This window comes from Geotrypetes seraphini, chromosome 15, assembly GCF_902459505.1.
Source record: "Geotrypetes seraphini chromosome 15, aGeoSer1.1, whole genome shotgun sequence".
Taxonomy (NCBI): Eukaryota; Metazoa; Chordata; class Amphibia; order Gymnophiona; family Dermophiidae; genus Geotrypetes; species Geotrypetes seraphini.
The window spans coordinates 24,644,618-24,662,618 of record NC_047098.1 but is presented as its reverse complement, the minus strand read 5'-3'; the positions used below and the strand labels follow the sequence as shown (position 1 = coordinate 24,662,618).

The 18,001-nt window shown below is 43.1% G+C and overlaps 1 protein-coding gene across 6 annotated transcripts in view; it reads left to right on the top strand.

The window, feature by feature from the left end:
• RERE (arginine-glutamic acid dipeptide repeats) overlaps positions 1–18,001 on the top strand; it is a 468,133-nt gene that overhangs the window by 97,840 nt on the left and 352,292 nt on the right. The window contains exon 1 of one of the 6 annotated variants that reach the window (XM_033922384.1): positions 9,942–10,610. The exons of the other annotated variants lie outside the window; for them this stretch is intronic. The gene's annotated coding sequence lies outside the window, so the exon portion shown is untranslated. Of the gene's footprint in view, positions 1–9,941; positions 10,611–18,001 lie in introns of those variants that run through there. 6 annotated transcript variants of the gene reach the window in all.

The following is an 18,001-nucleotide window of genomic DNA, read 5'->3' as shown; positions in this document are numbered from 1 at the left end:
GGAATACTCTCAGATCCTGCTACCTGAGGAATACACAGGGATATAAATTATCGTTACCTTCTTTTAAGAGAATTAAATCTGTTGTGAAGCTTAGTCGTTTGCTTTTAAGTTAGTAGAGACTTGGAATGGACTTCCTGTTTCTGTTAGATTGATAGGACAGCTACAACGATTTCGTAAAGTCTTAAAAACTCTGATTTCTTGAAAAAAGATTTCCTCTTTTGTGGGCAGAAACTGCAAATGTTTCCAGATGTTTGTAGAGCTACCCAGTTTAGGCGAAACAATTTTTTCAATACAAATCTCGTGTATTATCATTGGGAGCAACTTTTTTCTTAAAATTTCCTGCTAAATGTATGATTACTTATTCAAATATGTCGTATGCCTTTTTTGAACCTGATCAGTTGGAAAGATTCCTGATAGATAGGGAAACGGGTGTTCAAACTGAAACTTAAAATAGAGATATACAGGCTTTTTTTTTTTCCTTTTCATTTATTTGTTGGTTATGCGTGTTAAAGAATGACCTTTTTCTCTTTCTTGATGTGGACTCATATTGCTTTAGAATACTGTATGTATTATAATTGTTATATTTAAATAAATTAAAAAAACCCTGTTGTTTTCACAATATCTAAACGGTTTACCTATAGAATCTACCAATTGACAGCATTGCAATATCTGCTTTTATGATAGATTTAACTAATCTCTTTTTTTCTTATCTTTTTACTTTCATGTGTCTTCTGTAAACCGAGTCGAGCTCTGATGGGAGATGACCCGGTATATAAACTGAAGACTAGATTAGATCAGCTCCAGAGTAGGAAAACAGTCTTAGAAAATAAGACCCTGAAAGAGTTGTAGCAGACTTTGAAGAGAATACCACTACCACCCCCACATTTGAACTTTAGTTGAAACAGTGGGGGATGGGGGAGTTAAAGGCCTCAGCTGTTCTTAAAATTTTGAGCAGAAAACTGTAAGATATCTACCTGAACTGGAAATGGGTTTCAAGGGTAATAAGGAATTGAAACGCAAACAAGAGGTTGACCCTTGGTATTCCACAGAAATGAATCTCAAACAAAAACACTGTGGAGAAGATGATGATCAAGTTGCAGGCTTTATTAAAAGTACAGTTCAATAATCCACATAAGAAATTCCTAGGACCCAAATCATTGGGGACTTGGACCCAACATGGTCCGTGTTTCGACAAAACTGTCTTCCTCAGGGGTCCCTAAGGGTCCTGATACAAAGACTCATGGATTAAAGGCTAAAAACGACTCTGGATAAAACACTGTACGGTTGAGAAATCCTTGAAAGTGGGAGAAAAAAACGCGTGCTTTTAGGCTAAATGCTATGGTATTCCCTTGAAATTTTATGCACAGTAAATCTACATATGTGTAAAAGCTGATCTTTACACATGGAGATGCTTCTAAAATAATCCTCAAGGCAACCTACTTATCTTAACCAAGTGAAATTTGCTCTACACACTGGCAAGAAACTGAGAGCTAGATGCACAAACACGGTTGGCTGATTTTTTTTTTTTTTTGTCCGACTCTGGAACAACAACTGATGTTCCAACAAGTTTCTATGCAGATAATTTGCACAGAGGCTCGCCGAAATCCCATCTGATCAGTCGCTATGAGAGTGACTGAGAGAGAGTCTGACACATGCATAGAGCCGGTTTGGGAAAGCCTGAACAGCTGAATGGCGGGCAGAGGAAGCCCCAAAGCAGCCTGCTGTCACTCAACAGTTGGGACTTTTTTTTTAATGACACAGATATTATGCGTGTTACATATGCACAATATCTTTCCCCATTAAAAAAAAGAAAAAAGCCCCCTCCCATGATAGTCCTTCCCTCCCAGACACCAGGATGCACAGGGAAGGGGAAGGCCTGCCATTTTTCAGTGACAGCCTGTGGAGCAGAAGGGACTGGGCCATCCCTCCTGCAATCATCAAATTACAAGGTATGGGGAGGTTTAGGGGGGCATTCGGTGGTAGGAGGGAATAGGCATCCCTCCTGTCTCTGGTGCATTGCTGTTGCAGTGGTGGCCAACATCATTGGGTAGTTTGGGGACTCCTCGATATCATGGGGGGTAGGGGTGGCTCTGCTTGTGTTTAAATAAATAAATGAGTTATATGATGTGGTGAGCACAGCAGGGCGTACACTTGCTGAGCTCCTAGGTTCCTGGGCCCTATCTGCCCTCATCATTTTTACTCATCGAGTATTTTGAGGCTCATTTGGTCACCTTTGTATATGGACCACTTTGTATTGCGTTCAGAGCGCAATATGAGCTGCAAACCTGGGAAAAAAATAGAAAAAGAGTGGTTGAAGGGGGTAGATGGCAAGATGGTGGAGGCCTTAGACTCACCTGCCTTACCCTTGTCTCCCTTGCACATAACGGAACTTACATCTGCGGTGGTGCAAGCGCTGAAGCCACAATTAGTGCAGTTATCGGGTTAAATAGCCAATTTTGAATCGCTCTTGGCTGAGACTTCTTGCCACATCATAGAGCTGGATACCCGCGTGGCGACTGTGGAGGACGTGACCACATCAACTTCAACAGAACTCCAGTCACTTTGAGATCAACTTCGAATGCAAACAGCAAAATTAGAAGATCTTGAGAACTGTTCTCATCGTGGCAACATCAGGTTTGTGGGCCTCCTGGAATCTATTTCGAAGGCGCACCTTCTCCCCACGTTGAAACGCTGGTTGCAATCCGTGTTGCCTCTGCCAGACGACATCGGCCCTCTTTCAGAATGCAGCAGTCGGACTGATTTTCAACCTGAGGAAGTTTGATCACATTAACGATTCTTATCGTCGACTGCATTGGCTTCCAGTTGAGGCGTGGGTCAAGTTTAAGCTCGGCTGCATTTGCTTTAAGGCACTAACAGGCTCAATTCCTGAGTATCTCATGGAATCTTTTATTATTACAAGTTCTAAACATCTTAGAAAATCGCATCCACTGTTTTCATTCCCCTCAGTTAAGGGATGTAAATACAAGAAATTTCAGGAATGACTGCTATCTTTTCAGGCAGCCTCATGGACTAGGGATTTAACTCATATTTACATTTCCAATTTCATACCAACAATTTCGTCGTGCCTTAAAAACGTATCTTCTTGGGAATCTTTTGGAAGTTAGAATCTGGATCCTTATTCATTTGTATTACTAATTTTTGTGAACCACATAGAACTTAATGGTATTTGCGGTATACAAGTGAGTTTTATGTTATGCTTGGAGCATGCACGTTGTCTTGGCAGGAAGATAGGGGGCAGTTTTCAACCTCAAGTGGTGATTGCCAAAGTGCACAACTAGCTACATAAAGCAACGCTTTTACAACAACAGAAGGCTAAGTGCGAGTCTCTTCAGTTTGAGGGCAAACCAGTGCGCCTCTTCTAGGACTATTCGGTAGCGCTGTCAGAGAAACGTCGGCGATTTTCTTCCATTTACTCCATCCTCCATGAGTGGAAAATCCAGTACATGCTTTTGTACCCTGCCGTTCTTAGTCTTTTCTGCTGGTTCCTGGACTACCTTTGAAATGGAGGTGGCGGTGGCCAATGACTTAATTAACACTTTGCCTGAGGAGCCGTCTACATCAGTGATTCCCAACCCTGTCCTGGACGACCACGAGGCCTATCGGGTTTTCAAGCTAGCCCTAATAAATATGCATGAGAGAGATTTGCATATAATGGAAGTGACAGGCATGCAAATCTGCTCCATGCATATTCATTAGGGCTAGCCTGAAAACCCGATTTGCCTGGTGGTCCACCAGGACAGGGTTGGGAACCACTGGTCTACATCTTCCACTTGAACTTTGCAGCAGAACATGGCCGTCAGTGAGTGTGGGTAGAGAATGACACGGTGGCGGTTTACCCGCGGCCACCGCATTTAGCCGCGGGTGACCCGCCGAAACGGGGAACGAAAACTAGCAGTCACTGCGGCGACGGGGACAAGGCCATTCACCGCCCCGTGGGGTGGTGAATGGTCTTGTCCCCGCAGTGAGGCATGAAGGATCGTGCGGTCCCCGCAGCCCACACCCGCCTGCCCAATCGATCCTAGTGTTTAGCCAGCTCTCTCCCTTCTCCTCACCTTAGTTTGTAGGTTTTCTTTTTCGGCGACCCGCACGCTATCAGAGAGCCGCGCACCCGCTGCTGCTCAGTTTCGATTTTCTGCTCTGACGCAACCGGAAACAGGAAGTTGCAGCAGAGCAGAAGATTGAACACTGAGCAGCCGCGCGTGCGCGGTTCTTTGGGAAAGCGTGCAGGTCGCCGAAAAAGAAAACCTACAAATTAAGGTGAGGAGAAGGGAGAGAGCTGGCTAAACACTAGGATCGATTGGGCAGGCGGGTGGTGGCTGCGGGGACCGTGCCATCGCGCGTGTTCCCGGCTCAAACTGGAAGGAGGGAGTGAAAGGGAAAAGGATTCTGGGCCAAGGGGATGAAGACGGAAAGAAAAACCCACAGCAGGAAAGAAAGGGAAGGACAGGCAGGTGAGCCAGATGCTAGAAGCAAGGGGGGGGGGGGGAAGAAAGAGGGAAAAAAGCTAGTTGGGGTTGAAAAGAAGAGACACACTGGTATGGAAGAGGAAGATAGGGGAAATCTGGACACAGATAGGTAACAGAAAGAGGGGAAATTATGTGCATGGGGCATAGGGACAGAGACATAAAGGGGACATGCCATGGGGATGGTATATAGACACAGGGGGGGTGGGCAATGGCAGATACATAGGGGAGATTTTAGAAATGGGGAAAATAGGAGCACAGAAGCGAGATGGTTTGTGGGGATGGGACAGGGACCGAGCTCGCAGGCTCCAGTGGCTTGCACAAATTACATTGTAACGTGCCATGAAAATAAGAGGGAGGAAGGTAGATAGGCCACGCGAGAGGAGCTGAAGGGTAGTAGAAAGGAACAGATGGTAAAGGAGGGTGGGAAGGGTGGTGGTGGAAAGGAATAGGACAGACATTGAAGGAGGGTGGAGAGGAACAGACCCCGAAGGGAAATGAAGAAGACAGATGCCAGACTATGGGGGAGCGGAGGGAAGAAGATGGGTGCTAGACCAATTGGGGGGGGGGGGGGGGTGAAGGGAGAGGCACAGTAACAGCAAATGGAAGATGCAGAGAGAAGACACACAGTGGATGGAAGGAATTGAATGAGAAGATGTGGAAAGCAGAAACCAGACAACAAAGGTAGAAAAAAAAAAAATTATATTTATTTATTTATTTTTTGCTTTAGGATAAAATAGTATATTAGTTGTGTTGATAAAAATTTATAAACAAAGCCCTGCCAGCTGAACACCTCTTTCTCTAGTTCAGCAGCCAGAACTTTGATTTATAAGAAAGGAATAAGCTAAATATTACAGTACTAAGGCTTATATGGATGCAGCGGGGACGGTGACGGGGCGGTGAATGGGATGGCAGTGGCGGTGACGGGGCGGTGAATGGGATGGCAGTGGCGGTGATGGGGCGGTGAAAGGGATGGTGGTGATGGTGACGGGGCGGTGAAGGGAACGGCGGTGACGGGGCGGTGCAGAGGATGGTGGGCCAGTGACGGGGACAGATTTTTTCCCCGTGTCATTCTCTAAGTGTGGGTTGTGAATAAATCTAATCTAATCTAGTCTTCAGTTTATATACCGGGTCATCTCCTGTTGGAGCTCAACTCGGTTTACAAAGAAACTATGGAATAAATTCTAGCACCCATTTTTACTTCTTTATTACATCGAGTCCTGAGAGAGGTCAGACACTGGACCATGAATATTTGCAAATTAAATATTACATTACATTACATTAGTGACTTCTATTCCGCCTGTACCTTGCAGTTCTAAGCAGATTACAGTGTAAGATAGCTGGACATTTCCAGGAAGTTACAAACAACAGTATAAGATAGCTGGACATTTCCAGGAAGTTACAAACAACAGTATAAGATAGCTGGACATTGCCAGGAAGTTACAATTTACAGTATAAGATAGCTGGACATTGCCAGGAAGTTGCCATTTAGGGGATGATTACACAGTAGATGCAGGGGATGCTTATATAGTGGATGCAAGGGAATTACAGATTAGGGGCATTGAATAGTAAGGAGAGTTTAGGATCCTAGAAGGGAAGAAGAGGTTTAGGGTTGGTTTCTTGAGAGGGTCAAAGGGGGGATAAAAGTAGAAGGGAGGAGGTTAGCTGGTAGTTTGCGCGCGGGGCGGAGGAAGCAAGGGGGGGGGGGATAAGAAGGTTGTATAATTTTTTTGAAAAGCAGAGTTTTGATTTATTTTTGGAATGATTTAAAGTCACTTGTAGTTGCCAGCAGGTTGAGGATGAAGGGGTCCAGCTTCGCTGCCTGCGTCGCTAGGAGGCCGTCGTACATTTTTTTGCGCTGAGTTCCCTTAAGTGGTGGGTAGGAGAATAAGGTCTGGGTTCTTCTTGGTCTGGATATGCTGTTATGATTTATCCGGTTGTTGAGATAGGTGGGTGCAGTTCCGTTTGTTGCTTTGAATAAGAGACAGTAGAATTTGAATTGGATTCGAGCTCGTATCGGTAGCCAGTGTGAATCTAGGTAGGGATTGGTGATATGGTCAAATTTTCCAAGTGAATAGATCAGCCTGAGGGCTGCGTTTTGAATGGTCTGTAGTTGGTTTATCAAGATTGTGGGGCAAGGAAGGTAGAGGATATTGCAATAGTCCACTAGTTCTAAGACAAGAGATTGGACTATGATCCTGTAGTGATCTTTTTCGAAGAATTTTCTTATTTTTCGTAAGTTGTGCATGGTGAAAAATGCTTTTTGAGTGGTTTTGTTGATTTGGATCTGCATTGTGCAGCATCTATCTATTGACCCTCCAAGGATTTTGAGAGAGGGCTGTAAGGGGTATTTGGTGGCGTTTATTTTTAGTTCTGTTATGGATGGGGTTTTGTCCTTTTCAAGTAGTAGGAATTTTGTTTTGTCCGAGTTTAATTTCAGTTTGTGGTCTAGCATCCATTCTTCCACTGCTTCCAGTGTTGTTTTTAGGTTGCCTAACGAGGTGGGGTCTTGGATGTCGAAGGGGAGTAGTATGGTTATATCATCTGCGTAGCTGAAAGATGTTACATTTAGGGTGTCTAGGGTGATGCCAAGGGATGATAATTAGAGGTTGAAAAGCGTAGGCGACAACGGTGATCCTTGTGGGACTCCACAGGGGTTAGACCAGTGATCCGATTTGTGGTCGTTTGACTTGACTCTGTAGGTTCTTGTTTTTAGGAATTCTTGGAACCAGTTGTATGAAAAGGTAATTTATAGAAAATAGAAGTTACATATTTTAAATAAAAATATAATCTGCTTAATCTACAATTCTGGAAGAACAAGAAGGAAAAACATAATTAACAAGATAAAATATAAGCAAATTATCAGACAAGTCAAGAATCTGTCACCATACATGAATTTAATTGTGTCAGGGTTAAGAACATAAGACTAGCCATACTAGGTCAGACCAATGGTCCTCTAACCTAATATCCTGTTGCCACAGTGGCCAATCTAGGCCACAAGTACCTGGCAATAACCTAAATAGCAGCAACATTATATGCTAAAAATCCCAGGGCAAGCAGTAGCTTCCCCATGTCTTTCTCAATAGCACACTAAAAATAGATGTTTTCATTGAAAGAGGTACTTTTATAGTCAAGTCTGTTTGTCTGGCAGGCTGTGGTCCCTTCATGTTTACTGGATCAGTTGTGTATTAGACAAGGAGCCTGAGTAAAATATATAACACACATGGAGGGAGGGAGGAAAGAGAGAGCTGACCTTTCTGTAACACCTGAGGGCAGATTAAAATTGGAATGGCCCTTCAGGAGGCTGATGCAGAAAGCTACCATGAACCTACTGTTTGTATGCTTATTACTTGCCAAGCAATGCAGAGAGAGTAGAAGCTGGGTGCAAACTTTTGCAGAAGACATGGCTGCATACTCCTTTAAAATGGATGGTAATGAGGCCATTTAAACATTCCTTTCTGATGTATGGAAAGAAATTGGTTTTTAATGCTCATAAAATGTGGAAATATTTTGCTAGGTTCAGGGTGGCCCCCTTACACTCTTGCTCCGATCCTCCCCACCCCCAACCCAAAAAAACCTGATGCACTCATTCCAGCCCCACCACCCAACACACTTAAAAAAAAAATCTTTGCTCTCTAGTGGACCCTGCCACTCTCAGGTCCTCCCCCCCCCCAAACTTCCCTTCGTGTATCTTGAGGGCAGGAGCAATGCAACTTGCTTCTGCCTCTGGTGCCATCATCTAGGAAAATAGTAGAGGTTCAGCACATATTGAGTGGGGTCATTCTGCCAAATAAGGAAATTTTACCCTTATTTGGTAGTCCGGTTAGACCCTGTCAACTAAGGGGGAAATTATCTTATTTTGCAGACTGCCCTTGTTTGGTGCATCCCAGAATGCAATACACAGGGTTATGTGCTGCCATTTTCCTAGATGGGTACATAGGAAACAGGAGTGAACATGAGAAACGCCTTCACCGGATCAGACAGAGGTCCATCTAGTCCGGCGATCCGCACACGCGGCGGACTAGATGGACCTTGGTCTGATCCGGTGAAGGCATTTCTTATGTTCTTATGTGGGTATGCTTCTGCCTCTTCTAAGTGGAGGAGTTTGTATTGTAGGGGGCTTGGAGGGAGGTATGCTACACACTAGGAAAATGTTTTTATAGTTGCTCAGGAGGAAGAGGAAGGGACAAGGTGAGTGAGGGTGGGTACTGTTATTTTTAGGGGAGGGCATGAGATGCAGAAAATGCCCTTTTTATGTTACTCGACCTATTAGGGGATGGCGCTGCTCTTACAGAGGCAGGAAAGGTGGCAATTTCCAATAAGCTGTGGATTACTGCCATGTTTTTAATAGTAATTTGTGTTTATTAATCACTGCATAGCTGTGGCATTTTTTTTTTTAAATTTCAGAATAGAATCTGTGCACCTAGTTGGCTATATTGTACTGCCATCACCCCCTAGTCTGCTCCCTGTAATTCTCCCCCCCCCCCATATATGTCAATTTGAGTTAAAGTACTTGAAGTGGATGAAATACATTAGATTGTCTTTTGTAATGCTTGACTATTTTGGACCCAGACAAAAAATTCTTAAATTACAAATTCCCCACTGTTTCCTTCTTATTTCTGTAGCGAGTTGTGTATGCAACAATTCCAGCCTTGTTCTTTGAAAGCTGCAGTGGAAGTGTGCACTTCCCTCCCCCCACCAATTTGTATACAAATGCATTTCTCAAATGTTGGATGGAGGAGAGGGGTGGGGGGGTACCTGGCTCCCCATGGCCCGGGAAAAGGCCTCAGTAGGCATTAGCCCCGTCGTTGCCGATTACTATCGGTCACGCTTTGCCTTCTCCTCTCGGCTGCTTGCCGCAGTGTTTTCTTGCTGCCCAGGCTCTTAAGAGCCGCCTTCCAAGGCTCCGGTTCGGGCTGAGCCGCTCCGGGCTTTGCCCGGGCTGCCTGAAGGGAAAAGGGGGGGGTTGGAGGGGGACGCGGCGTTCTCCGTCTGGGTCAGGCATGTGGAAGTGTCTGGCAAGCGGCTGAAGAGCGAAGGCCCGGCACAGAGTCAGAAGGGGGGGGCCTCCCTTTGTTTCTTTGCGGCTCCCGGCCTGGCACGGGAAGCCGCTGCTGCTGCTCCCATCGCAGGCAAGTACTGTGCCTGCTTTCCAGTAAGGTGCTGAATGAAACATGAGGAGGAGGCGGCGGGCGGCTGCTAACCGCTGCAACATAAAACCTAGGCGCCCTGCAATAGGAAGTTTGTGCTCAGGGCGCCACTTTTGCGCTCCTCCCCCCCCCCCCCCCCCCAAAAAAAAAAGTCGAATTCAGTGGCTGGCTTTGCGGCCCCTAGGGATGAAAATGGAGCCATCTTGTAGGTCTGCTGCGTGCTCTTCCCTAGTAACCGCCTTGGGTGTTGTGGCGCTGACCCCTCTCCCCCTCCTTACCATCTCCTAATAGCTGTAGGGCAGGACTGGCCCTCGGAATGGCTTTCAAGTTGAATTGCATTACGCAAAGCGGCTTCTCAGTTGAATCGACGAAGGGACCTGCTTGGCCACTTTTGATTTTCAGAGAAAGAAACCCAGCTAGGCTTTTTCAGCGCGCAAATGGCTTTTAAGCCTTTTCTGGAGCACATGTGGTTTTGCATTGTGTGGTTGGATGGTCTTTTAACCAAGAAGGGATCCTTGTTAGTATTTCAGTGCAAATGAATACGATAGAATTTTATCACTTCTCTCCCCCCCCCCACCCCCACCCCAGTTTGGGTGTGGTGGTTAAGAAATGGCTAAAAATAGGCAAAAATTGAAAAGTAGAAAGTTGCAGTCTTGAAGTGCCTAAGCTCTGGAAATGAAACGTGGTGTTACTCCTGTACCGTTTCCGCTGAGGACTTAGAAGATTCATATAAACAGGATTTGAGTACATGTTGATTGAAACAATATCCTGACCTAGCGTAAAAGCATTGATCTTCCGGCCGCTGTATTTCCAGACTCCCAGCAACTGTATTCACATTTTGTCAGATTGCCGCGAAGAGGACAGAACAATGTCTGTCTTATAATCCAATGCCCGGTAAACACCAGGCAGACATTTTACCAAAGGGTTTTACGGGAGAGGAGCCTATACAGCCTGGCAGTTGGGATTGTATGTTCAGGTACCCTGTGGTTTATTTTATAAAGATTTCCTGGAATCAGCTATTCATGCTTGTGTAATTGTCCTGAAGATGCTTGATCCTGCTGCAAGAGAACATTGCCTAAGATTGTTCCCTTTGGCTGTTAAAAGGGATGTAGTTCAGTAACACCTTTTAAAGACTTGAGTTGCATACAGTCTCTGTAAGCAGGCTGCAAAGAAACCCCCCCCCCCGGTCTTTGTGGCTTGTTTTGTGGAAGAGTTTATGAATTTAAAAAAAAAATGGTTGATTCAATAATTTTGTCCTTTTCCTTTATAGCACTGTTTTATACTGTCTGTTGGTTTTATGCAGAGATGTGACAATTTGTGCTTAGCTCTGCTTTATATGTTGCTCAGAGTGGATGGGTTATAAGTCCTTTATTAATTTAATATTTTATATCTACAACGCTCATTAGTAAACGCAAAATCTTTTACTTTATAAGTATCATGCTTATTTTTATTTACATGCCTTGATATATCCTGTTAAGCGTAGCAATTTGGTGCTGCTTGTACTGAGAAGAATGCTAATTAATATGTGTTGAAAATAGACTGTGATCCCTTGCAGATTATTGCTAATCAGGACTGAAAACTGTCATGAGGTCAGCAGGGTCTTTGGTGTCCAGGTAAATTGCTCTGTACACCCTTACTCTGCAGAGCCAGTTAGGATAATGCCTCACCCTGGCTTGCTTTCTCCTGCTTGTTTTAATTCTTATGCTAGAACAGGACAGGTCTTTGTTTACTTTTTTTTTTTCTTTTCAGTGTCTAATAGGTCACTTATGATGAAGCTTTTTGTTCAGATGAGAGAGAAAATAAAACGAAAACAACTTGGAGATTGTTAATCAAGTCTCCATAAGCCTGGCTGTTCTGGGTCAGAAGGGTTATTCTGGCTGTTGTGATGCACAAGAGTAGTTGAATCAGTCATGTAATGACATCGCAGGGCAGTACTTTTGTTCTGTGAATGAATTATTACTTTGACATTACAGGTTCAGTAAAATCCTTAATACCATAAATATAAGAGAAGAACTTGACACAGCCATTTAGTGGAGCCTCCCAGTCTTTCTGTGAAGTTTGACTTTATAATCTGACTTATTCAGGGGAAGCAACTGTTTTTGAGAAACAGGCACTGGATTAGTCACCACACCGGATCATGGTGTCTTCAGTCTTTTCTGAATTAAATTGCAGTTCAACAAAACTGCCACTTAGGCAGTTTTTCCCCAATTCTAAAAGGTTTGTGTTGTCAATCGTAGATGCAATTTTATTTTTTAATGTTGTGGTACTGAATATACAAATTGTAGAGAAGGTGAATATAAGATTTGATACCTTTTCTTAATATATTGCTCTTTTTGTACAGGCAGTTGCATCTGAATAACCACAGTGTTTTTGTTCACCAAAGGATTTGTCACAAGAGAGGCTTTCTTAGAAAATGAAGTACTGAATTGAATTCAGACCTCCAAGTGATATTAATTTCAGGCCAGAGTAGATCTTAATTATGGAAAAGTTTGTTAAAAATTTAATATATTGCTTAAACTTAGGTAGATCAAAGTGGTGTACATAATTTGGTTGAGAATGTGCATGCTGTTATAATTTGTTTATTTTATCATTAGCTGTATTTGGGAGCCATCTCTTTACTTGTGACAGCTCAAAACCTGCTTGCACACAGAGCTCAAACAGTTCATCTTTTTATTAATATTAAATGTCATTAATGTATACTGGTCAGTGATCTTCATCAAAGCATATAGAGACCAACTCATAGACCTCAATATGTATACTTTGGAAGAAAGACAAGAGAGAGGAGATATGGTTGAGACATAAATATCTCTGTTGCATAAATGCACAGGAGGCAGGTCTCTTTCAGCTGAAAGGAAGCTTGAACATGAGGGCATATGATAAAGTTGAAAGGAGATAGGCTCTAAACGAAGTAATCTAAGGAAATACTATTTTGTGGAAAGGGTGGTAGATGTGTGGAATAATCTCCCAGCGGAGTTGGTCTGTACAAGGACTGTATTAAAAGAAAACATGGGACAGGTGTGTGGGATCTGTTAAGGGGAGGAAGAGAGAGAAAATGTTAGTAGATAAAGGCTATATGACCCATCCAGTCTGTCCATCCACATCATATTCAAATTGACAAAACAGAGTAAAAACATAACGTGGTTCAAAGCACACAATGCTCACATTCCAGGGTCATATGTCATTCTAACCCAAACACATCCCAAAAAACAGAAGGTGGGACAAATTTATTGATTACATGGGTGATTTATACTCCTAGTTTCACCTCAACTCCCTGACAAAATCATGCTTTTTCAGCCTCCACATGCTGAGGAAAGTAAGATCCTACTTTCGCCAAAGACATTTCGCCGTCCTTGTCCAGTCCATCATTCTCTCCAAACTCAACTACTGTAATGCCATTTACTTATGCCTAACAAAAAAAAGTCTTATCCAGAATACTGCTGCCAAGCTGATCTTTGCAAAACGCAAATATGACCATGTCTCCCCACTCCTGGCCAATCTTCACTGGCTCCCAGTGCTTCCCAGAATTCATTTCAAAAGCTCCTGCCTGGCTTTCAAGATCATTCACGGCATCCTCCCTCCCCTAATCCCACTATCCTTTAACACCTTGAGGCCTGCTTCCACCAGATCCGCCCATAGACATAAACTATCCTTCCCCTCTCTACACGGTATTCTCTATGCAGGTAAACTGGGAAAATCCCTTCTCTTCAAAATCACGGGTCTTTGGAACAACCTCACTATCCCGCTGCAGAATCTGGGCTCCCTTCAATTATTCTGCAAACAACGGAAAACCTGGCTTTTCTCTAATATATAATACTATTTCCCCCCCTTTCTCTTCCCTCTCTCTCTCTATATATATATGCTCATGTAAATCTTTACCCTCTCTCTTTTTATATTTTTTAAGCTTGTAAACCGTGCCGAGCTCCCTTTCCGTGGAGATGATGCGGTATATAAACTTAAGGCTTAGTTTAGTTTAGTCAGAGATTGGAAAGTGTTATATAGGCAGAAGACTTTAATATAATTTATCTCATGCATCTCATCTTTTTTTGGTAACACATTTTGAATTTGCCTTTTGGGTGGCTGATAATAAGTATGCCAACAAGAGCGACATGATGATAAAATCCATGACACAATACGTTATAACAGCAGTGCAGAAATACTAGTACACTCACCTGTAGCAACCCTATTCCCAAATCTGGTTTTAAATAAAACCCTATGTTTCAATAGGTAATAAGTCTTCACTGATGTCTGGAGCAAGTAGGAGTTCTCTTAAGATTTGTGGCCATATGGAAATTTCAGCCGTTCAGAAGGCTCCTGTGAAACAGCCAAGTAAGCTTCAGTACTAGTTTTTTTCAAGGAATGCCAGCTGTAATCCTTGCCTAGAGGTAAATCTGTAACAGTTGATAACTGATTTTTTTCCCCTGTAATTACTTTTGGACAATAATGGCTAATGCTCAAAGTTAAAAAAAAAAAAAAAAGATGATTTTGAATTGTACCTATAACACAACTAGCAACTAATGAAGGATAATTAACCACAGAGAGGCTTGCTCCTACCTCTTCCCACCTGTCAGCATCCCAACAGCAAACATTGAAAAATTTGAGGCCCAAAACTTCATTGTTTCTTGAAATGGCACAAACAAGTAAGCCTAATATGCATGCACTACTGACTGCAGTACAGAGCTTCATTAGAGAGGTGAATCACTTAGTCCCTGGCATGTAAAGAATATTCATCTGGCCATCTATAGGAGATTAGCTTTTGTCTCTCTTCTTAACCACCTTGAAAGCCATGAAAAATCCCAGCCTAGGAAAGTATGAACTAAATATTGTTGGATAAATATACATTTTCACCTCCAATCACCTCTATTAAAAAACTTGGAGATAGAAGAGAACATTGGATCACCAGTAAGTTTTCCCTAGATCTACCACTATCTTTTGTGTTAAAACAAACAACCTCCCTCCCCCCCCAAAAAAAAAAAAAAGAAACAAACCAAACCCCCCAAAACAAACAAAAACTGAACCAATATAAGACCTTTACTCCAATTCACATCTATTTTCCCTTATTCGGTAAGAGTTCATGGCAAATTATATTGAGCACTCCTGAAGAGGAGGACCAAAAAACTGGATCCTTTTTAGTCTAGCATTTAAATGGAAGATGCTTTACAGCAGGGTTCTTCAACCTTTTTACACCTATGGACCGGCGGAAATAAAATAATTATTTTGTGGACCAGCAAACTACTAAGCCTGAAATAAAAATCTCTGTCTCTGCCCCATCCCCGCAGCTTGGTCGCTGTCCTGTCACCCGTGAACTTGGTTCCCATCTCCATCCCATGTACAGGGAGTGGAGAAAAAGAGAGAGAGATCCATGGTGCATCTCTCCCACTCCTTCTACTGCCATATCCAACATTTTTTCCTCTCTCATCCCCTGAATCATGTGCACCATACAAGGTGATACTACTTGAGCTGAGACTTCAGGCCTGAAATAGCTGGAATGATCTTTTTGGGGGAAAGGACTAGCAAGAGTCAGAAAGAATCTGGTCCAGTGCCAAAGTATCCTGCAGGGATAATATCCAATGTTTAATTTTGTTGCACATATTCTTTGTTGCTCTTGCATGGCAGTGAAATTGGAGGCAAAAAGAGACTAGTTGTTTCCTACCTGTATTATGTAGAATGAATGTTCTATACAAGTCCGGATCTAGTGCTGCTCGATTCAGGGAAAAATTTTTCGATTTGATTTGGCCTATTGAATTGACTTTTCAATTCGATTCACTTTTCCTACCCAATCGGGTGTTTTTTCCAAATGTCCTGGCGGGTTTATTTTGTAGCCTTTTCACCCCTCCCCACTTTTGCCCTCTCCAACCCTACGCCGGCACTGTGGTGTAAACAAAATAAACAAAAAATAGACTTTTCCTCTCTCTGTTAGGTCCTAGTTCACACTCGCTTTCTAACACCAGCTTTGGCAGGATACACATTTCAAATTTGACATATTGTAATCACAAAATAGAAAATAAAATTATTTTTTTTCTACCTCTTGTTGTCTGATCACTTTATTATTAAAAATCATGTTGATCCCAGGCTCTGGTTTCTGTTTGTTTTCTATTAACTCACTCACCAGGGTCTCCTGCCTATTTGACATTTTCTTCTTTCTCTGTGCTCAACGTTCATCTTCCACCTCTGTACCTCCTAGTCCATTGCCATATCCAACCTTTCTGTTTCTTTTCTATTGTGTACTCTCTCTCATCCTGCTTTGTGCCTTGGGTCTAACCTCTCTATTCCCTTCCATGCAACACCTCTCCTTTCCTCCCCTTCATATCATGTGCAACATTTCTTTCTCAAAGAAGAGCAACCAAGATAATAAAGGGGATAGAACTCCTCTCGTATGAGGAAAGATTAAAAAGGTTAGGGTTCTCCAGTTTGGAAAAGAGACGACTGATGGGAGATTTGATCAAAGTCCACAAAATCCTGACATGGATTTTAGGAGGCCTGGAGGTATTGGGACTCACTGAATCAGTGAGTCTGATTCAGATTTCTTTAAAAAAAAAAAAAAAAAAGAATCGATTCGGTCCCTTTTGTCTTCACAAAATGCCTAGTGGTAATAGCGGCAGCCCTTTGCTCATGGGGGTTTCAAGCTTCATCATTCACTTCTTGCTCAGCATGCCATCAACTCAACAGTTCATCTGGAGCTGCTGTGGTTTGCCGTCAACTATTAAAAGTCACATCTATGCCCATCTTGGACGCTAGAGTTCATAGGGGCCCTCCTAGACACTATTTAAGTTCGAGCCTTTCTACCGCAGTAGAGAGTTGACAGTCTGATTCACCTGTGCCAAACAGTCTCCATCCGTCCACACATATCTGCACGTCAGATGCTGCACCTTCTGGGACATGTGATGTCCACAGTACACATCATCCCATTTGCATACCTTCACCTCAGAATCCCACAAAAGACCTTGTCGATCCAGTGGTCTCAGGCTATGGGTCATCTATCTGCTCCAATCCAAGTCACCTTGGACCTCCATCCTTCCCTTCAATGGTGGATGGTTCCTCATAAGCAAACCCCTCATCAATCTTCTTGAACTGCAAGCAATAGGCAACGCTCTCAAGACATCCCAAGATTGACTCCTACAACAAGTAATCCTTGTTCAAACAGACAATCAAGTCATCATTTTCTGTCTAAACAAACTAGGAGGCATGGGTGCTCATTCCCTCTGCATGGAAACAATTCAGATTTGGACTTGGGCGACTGCTTACAATACTCTTCTTAGGGCAGCTTAACTAGTGGGGAAGCTGAATGCGTTAGATAAATTGAGCAGACTTCTTCAACCTCATGAATAGTCTCTCAGCACAACCATCTTGTGTCAGATTTTCTCCAAATGGGAGATCTTTGCTTCCCACCCCCCGCACAAAATCCTGCTTCAAGACTCTATACCCCCCCAATCACCTAGAGTCAAATGCCTTTCTCATTCACTGGGGAAACAGATTCCTTTACGCATTTCCTACTCAGACTTTGCCAGGATCGGGACACCATGATCATAGCATAGCACCTCGTTGGCCATATCTTAGAGCTGTCGACCCAGGAGCCATGTCCATTGCAACCGTTCCCAATGCTACTAATGCAGTATGAGGAATTCCTCCCTCATCCCAACCCTCTATCATTAGCACTAAAATGGTTTTTTTCCACCGAGCAAGTAAATGCTTTCTCCTTCTCAGCTGCAGCCTCTGCTATCATTGAAGCATCCAGAAAACCTTCCACTCAGGGCTGTTACCACTTCAAATGGACAAGATTTTCTTCCTGGTGTGCACTACATTATCTTGAACCTATCGTGTACACTTCTTTCCATCATGGGCTATCTTCATCTCTAACTCTGGTCTAAAAAAAATAACTGTACATCTCAGTGCTGTCAGTACATGTCACTCTCCCTTAGACAAGAAACCTCTATATGTTCATTCCTTAATATCCAGGTTCATGACAGGACTTTCCCATACCAAACTACTTATCAAGCCTCCACCTGTTGCTTGGGATCTTAACGTTGTACTATCTTTATGAAGTCTCCCTTTGAGTCACTCAACTTCCTCTCACTTGGAAAGTTGTTTTCCTCATTGCCCTCACCTCTGCATGTTGTGTGAGAGAACTTCAGGCACTTGTGTCTGATCCTCCTTACACAAGATTCTATCACAATGGAATAGTGTGCTCTGAACTCATCCAAAATTCTTTCCCAAAATCATCTCAGAATTCTACCTCAACCAGTCCATAGTTTTGCCTGTTTTCTTTCCAAAGCCATATCCCCATCCTTGGGCAGCTGCTTCTCACACCTTGCACTGCAAATGTGCTGGACTAGACTGGACTAAGCCTTATAGAAGATGCTCCCAACTCTT